This window comes from Mycteria americana, chromosome 2, assembly GCF_035582795.1.
Source record: "Mycteria americana isolate JAX WOST 10 ecotype Jacksonville Zoo and Gardens chromosome 2, USCA_MyAme_1.0, whole genome shotgun sequence".
Taxonomy (NCBI): Eukaryota; Metazoa; Chordata; class Aves; order Ciconiiformes; family Ciconiidae; genus Mycteria; species Mycteria americana.
Window position 1 is genome coordinate 137,780,125 of NC_134366.1, and position 6,000 is coordinate 137,786,124.

Below are 6,000 nucleotides of genomic sequence, written 5' to 3' on the forward strand. Positions count from 1 at the left end.
GATGGAAATCTGGCTAAAGTATAGCCTCCCTATGAGGACTGGAAGACTCTGCTTCCTCCTTTTTTTGGAATGGTCTTGGTTACCTATTGAAAAATTAATAACAGAATACAGAGATAGTCACAATAAAGAATACATGTTTTCATCCCTACAGTGTAGCAACTGCTGATGGCACAATGATTCAATAAGATTTAGAGAGCCAAGAATCACTAGAGAGAGAAAAAGCAAAGAATAAACGTGCCTTCCTAGAATGAAACAGCATTGTTTCCTTAGCTGTCTGAATATTCTATAGAAAACTGTACTTTAAAAAAAAAAATCTCTAAGTACACTTTTTCTGTTAAACCTTTTTAACAGCTTTTCTTTTTTATTGACCAGAAAACAAATTATTTCTTTTTTTTTTTTTTTAAAACTAGAACTGAGTTTCACGTATATTGAATGCTGCTGCAAAGAGGATGGGGATTTTTTTCCCTCCATGTCTTTTGTGTGAGAGATCTCAAATAGCAGAGGAAAAACAAGTGAAAATTAGGAAATGCTTTCTATCATAATGTGAAGAGCTGGAATAGGAAAGGTGTGCAGTCTCTCACACTGCAGGTCTTAAGGAATATATTTGACAAACATACATCACAAGTGATACAGATGTAGGCTGATTTTGCCTTTGGACCAAAGAATGGCATAAAGGACTTAAAAACCTTTCCAGCTCTAATTTTCAATGTTTTTATGACATTCTAGTATGAACCCGAGCTTGCCCTGACTCATAGGCTGATAATGCAACACAGTCAATGTTCATTTCATATCATTTGTGGTTTTGCACATCTGCTGGTATCAATAGAAAAAAGCTCCTTCTTTACTTTGAATGTTCAAAGTCACATTTTGGGACTGATAGTATCTGGTCATTTAGAACAAACATAAAACTACTTCAAAAGCAACCATTACCATGAAATTTCTATTTTAGACTTGAGCGAAGTTATTTTGGTTTATTTTGTGTTAATGTAAAGTTATGCAAAATAGGAGTTAAGCATGAAGTTATAGCACTTTCAGCTGCTATAAATAAGAATGGCATTACTGAAATAAATTAAACCATTTCTGCCTGCTCCAAAAAGTTATCTGATCATAAGCATTTTGCTACACAACTGCGTGTGAATTACAGAAGTAAAAAAATATTGTCTGCCACTGCTTTTGGGAAAATTCTTGCTATCTTACCTACCAGGATTTTGAATAAATTGGGTAGTATGTAAGATCTCAATCCAGCAAAACGTAGATTAGAACAAAAGTATGGGAGGTCTATCTGTGCAAAAACTGGAATTGGGACCAAAAGGAAGTGGAAAAGGTATTCTGCACTCTACAGCAAACATTAATAATAGTTGGCCTAGCCTGTGGAATATGGAGACTTTTCAAATGAACTGTGCTTTGGTGTTATTTTTCCAAGGTACTTATAACAGACATGTAATCTTGTACTTCTTTATTTCTTCTTCTCATTCCTTGGGCATTATATATACATGCATATATATATATATATATAGATACACACACATACATACATATGTACACACATGCATATGTGTATGTATACATACACGTGTGTGTATGTATGTATGCACATATTTAAATCTGGGTTGTTCTTTTGCATTTGCCTTGTCTGTTTTTCTTTTCCATTTCTCCTGTCTGCCTCTGTGGACTGGTCTCATGTTTCCCGAGATGCAGACCACTACGCTCCTGTTGACTCTGTGCTCATGAAGCTATTAAGATCTGTAAAGTTAAGCATAGCTATAAATACTTTCAGGAACAAGGTCTCAGCTGTCTCTAGATGCCTAAATTTAAACATCTGGATATTGCTTCTATTTGATCGTATAGTTTCTATGACTTCTATTACAACAAGGCTAACCTAATTGCCTATGTGCTCCTACTGGCCCTGGCTCCCTTATTAGATATTGGGAGTACTTGCACAGTACGTTTTCTAGTCTTTGTGGGTTTTTGCTGAATTGTGGTAAGCAATTTCTATCTGTGCACCTTACTGTTTTGACTTGCCCCTCTTTGTCTAGGAGTTTCTAACCATGCTGAATTCTGCAGTGAATATTTTTCTAACTAAGAAAATTTGTTCCATTAGTCATCACAAGTTTTAATTACTGAGTTGTCCCTCTCATTTGCATATATGTTTAGGATTTTACTATGTTCTATGATGTGCGGTTTTTTTCTAAGTATTACTTGATGTCCAGATGCAGCATTTGTTTGGCTTCGCTGTATAACAAACTTACCAACCCAAAAATCTAATTCTACTAAAAGCATTGGTTCTGTTGAAATATGTCATATAGGTACATTTATATTTCTTTTAATAATATAATGTATTCTGTGCATAATAGCAATCACATTGTTTTAACCATTCCTCAACAATGTTTACCCAAGTTGTAGGGCTGCATGTCTTATAGACAGACTGCAATTCCATTATAAATGTACTGGTTCCTTGCTGTTCTGTTATGTTCATTCAATATATCAATTACAATTTTGCAGTACTCCTGCAGTCGGGTAGCATATTTTACATTTGTGGACTTGCTTCCTAAAGAAATGATAATATTTTCTTTAGAAAACAAACAAAACCCCAACTCTCACCCACAAAAAACCCCTCTGCTTTTTAAGATCAGTTTTGAACAGTTGATAAAAAAATTGCAAGGTGACACAAAGGCAGGAAAACAGCAAATGTAAAACGTCCAGATATTAATTTAGAAAACTTTCTGAAGTGGACTGAAGAATTTGGGTCATGATAAGAATAGATAGGGGAATTGAGGTTTTAGGGAAAAGATGGGTCTCCTACTTCTTCTTCCTCCCTTGGTTTTTAATTTCTGGAATTGATTTTCACATGCAGAGAGCAGACATGAGGGATTCTTATTCAGTACTTGAGTCTGCAATAGAGGGCGAGTTGAAGCCTTTTGGAGAGTTCTGTGCATCCAATAGCCACTATTCATTTATGTGATTAAAAGGGAGATCCCAATAAATCTTTGGAACAAATTCTGCTACCCTTATTCATCTCAGATAGCATCTTTGTCCACAAGTATTTTGATATATCTGTAAGTGGAAAGTTTTATTATATATGCTAATGGTAATGATATTACTTGGATAAAACCCTTCTGAAGAAGGAAGTCAAATTTGGTCAGGAGCTGGAATCCACTCTTTACCTCACAAATAATTTCTGCAGCAATCCAGTGTCTTCTAGCTCATTTGGCATTAAATCATACCAGATCAATTGTCAAGTTGCAACTCACTACTTCAATCTACTGAAGTCTCTTTATGTATTTTGGAAGAGCATCCAAACCTGGTGCAGCCTGACCTAAATTAGTTTGTGTGAGCTCATGAGATCACAGAACAATGAGAACTACTGTTCATTTCTTCCATCACTTAAAAAAAAAAGAAGTGAATACAATGACCATATTATACAAAGGAGAGCCATAAGGACTTGCTAATTACATAAAATAATTAAATATTAACATATGCATAATAGCATCTAAATAGTTAAAGATTGCAAATAAAGTACTCATTTGGAGTAGAAAACTGGCAAATTGTTGGTATAGCGGTTTACTGTGACGCTGAAAGTTCATGCTGGTTGCCTGCTGGAGGAGAGAGGAGAGTGAGATGTAGGGCAGAGGGTATTTTTTTATCCAGTGATAATTACACCTGTGAAAGCCAACACTTTCCTACCTCCTGGCTAGTTTCTGCCACACTCTGTGGAATGAGCATATAAATGTCCTCATGCATAGGTAAAAAGGGTTATCATTAAAGGTATTGACTGCAAACTCTTGGATTTTTAGGCTTTCTGTAACTGAAACTCTAAAGGTTTTTTTCATATTTCTATTGCAAGTGATAATGTATGTCTCCATTGCAGAACTGGGTAAAAGACAAGGCTAATCCAAGCAAACTGAACATCTGTATCTTTGCCAAGCCTACATAGTTGTATCCTTGTTCATTCTATATTAACTTATAAGAAGAGCTAAAACTTTGGGGTGTGTGGAAGGATCACAAACCTCTTTGTAATGTATTAAGCTGTACCATTCTACATTTTTTGTATAAGGAGAAATATGTATACCAGAGATCTTTACTACCCCCTCCTTCCCATAGAGCATTATAGCTTATTGGAAGATTTCTAGTAAGCCCACTTGGTAGAACTTCTGAACTGGAAAAGGGAATGCCTTTTTCAACTGCTGGTAGAAAGTAACACATATGGAAAAGCTCCTCTTTCACCTGATAAAGACTTGATGCCTAGCAGTCTTGGGGCCTAGTCTAATACAGAACAGGAAAATTGATCTTTCCAGAATCCTGACCTAAGAAACCTGAAATTTCTTACAACTGAAAAGCTCCCCTACATTATCCAGGAGTAGAATAAAGTTCAAGTAAACATAAGAAAAGTGCTGATAGAAAATACAGCACTACAGAAATGTCTTTGTACCAAGTAACAATTGTTTTTTTCACCTGGATTGCACTTTTGAAAGGTTTTGCAAATGTTTTAAATGTGATTCTGCTGTGGCTGTCACCTTGCCAAAGTGTTGGGTAGCATTTTAAGAGTCTTTTGGGTGGTATATTAATATCAGACTGCAAATTATAATCACAGTCCAGTTGCTTTAGGAAAACTTAATTGAACAGAAAGTATATGAAACCTATTTGATTCCTAGTCTGCCACTAGAGTATTTTGTATCTATATGGCCCAATTTCTCATTCTTGTTTTATCCAAAGTGACATTTCTTTTGTCATTGGGGTAGATCAACCACTGCAATTTACATCTTCCCAAACCCCCGTTCCAGTCCAGTTCTTAAAAGTACACTACCTCTTCTTGCAGCATGCATTTTGCACACATTTTATATCTGATTTTATTGTAATCACTCATTTCCTAATGTTCCTTCAGCTCATATCTTTTTTGCTCTGCTTGGCACACTCCTTGGACTATATCCAAAATGTTCTCTGATCTTATTGTTCAGTAGGCCGTATGAGAAAACACATCTGATCTTATCCCACAGCTCATCACCACCATTGTATCCCACATAAATTTTCTTAGTCATCCTAGAATTTTTATTTCACTTACTCTACAAATATAATGGAAACTTTGTAGGACTTATGAACTAATCCTTTTACAGGTCACTTTAATGTCCAAGCAAATGTACAAGCATTGCTTTTCTGGCTCTCAGGGATCAGTATTAGTTTTCTGTTAATACATGGTGGCAAATCTTATTCTAGTTGAGCAATAACAGCCTTACTTTTGCATCTCCAAGCTCTAAATCAGTTGGGAGATCATTACTTGCCCATTGGTGACTTTATCCTCCATTCCAGGCTGGACAATGAAGGCTATGTGTGTCCTCATACTCTTTACTCGCATTCTATGTGGGCGTAGGGGTGGGTTGATCTGAAGCCTCTAAAAAGAAAGGGTGTGTTTTGGGGTCCAAGAAGTTCCTTTATCCCATGTTCTTGTGCTGCTTCATTTTGAAATGATACTCTGATTTCTTCCATGCATCCCCTCTGAACTTTGCTGGCAGTACGGCTTTCTCTAGTGTTCTGTGGGGCTCTTAACTCCATTACCACACTCTCTGCCACTTTATCCTTCTCCTCAGAGTCTGAGGGCAGAATTTCATATAAAAACCATAATGTCTTAATCCAGTAATTTTGATGTATATAAGCTTCTCTTTCAACAGCCTTGTAATTATATTATATTCTCATAAAATAAACTACAATTACAGTCAATTTCCTGATTTAGCTACTACCCAGACCAATTGCATTATATTTGCCTTTAAACATATTGTATACATTTGCATTTCTGATACGTTGTTTTTCAAGCTTCTTGAATGTGAACTGAAAATGAATTACACTCTGTTCCATACTTGTAAGGAAAATGTCTTCTTGTAGTATTTCCATTTCCTTCCTTTGTGCATGCAATGTTTTCTGTGAACATTTAAAACTACTTTAAGATACATTTACAATATTTTTAAAATAATTCTCAGGGGGCAGTTTCTCTCCTGCTCTCTTTAGATA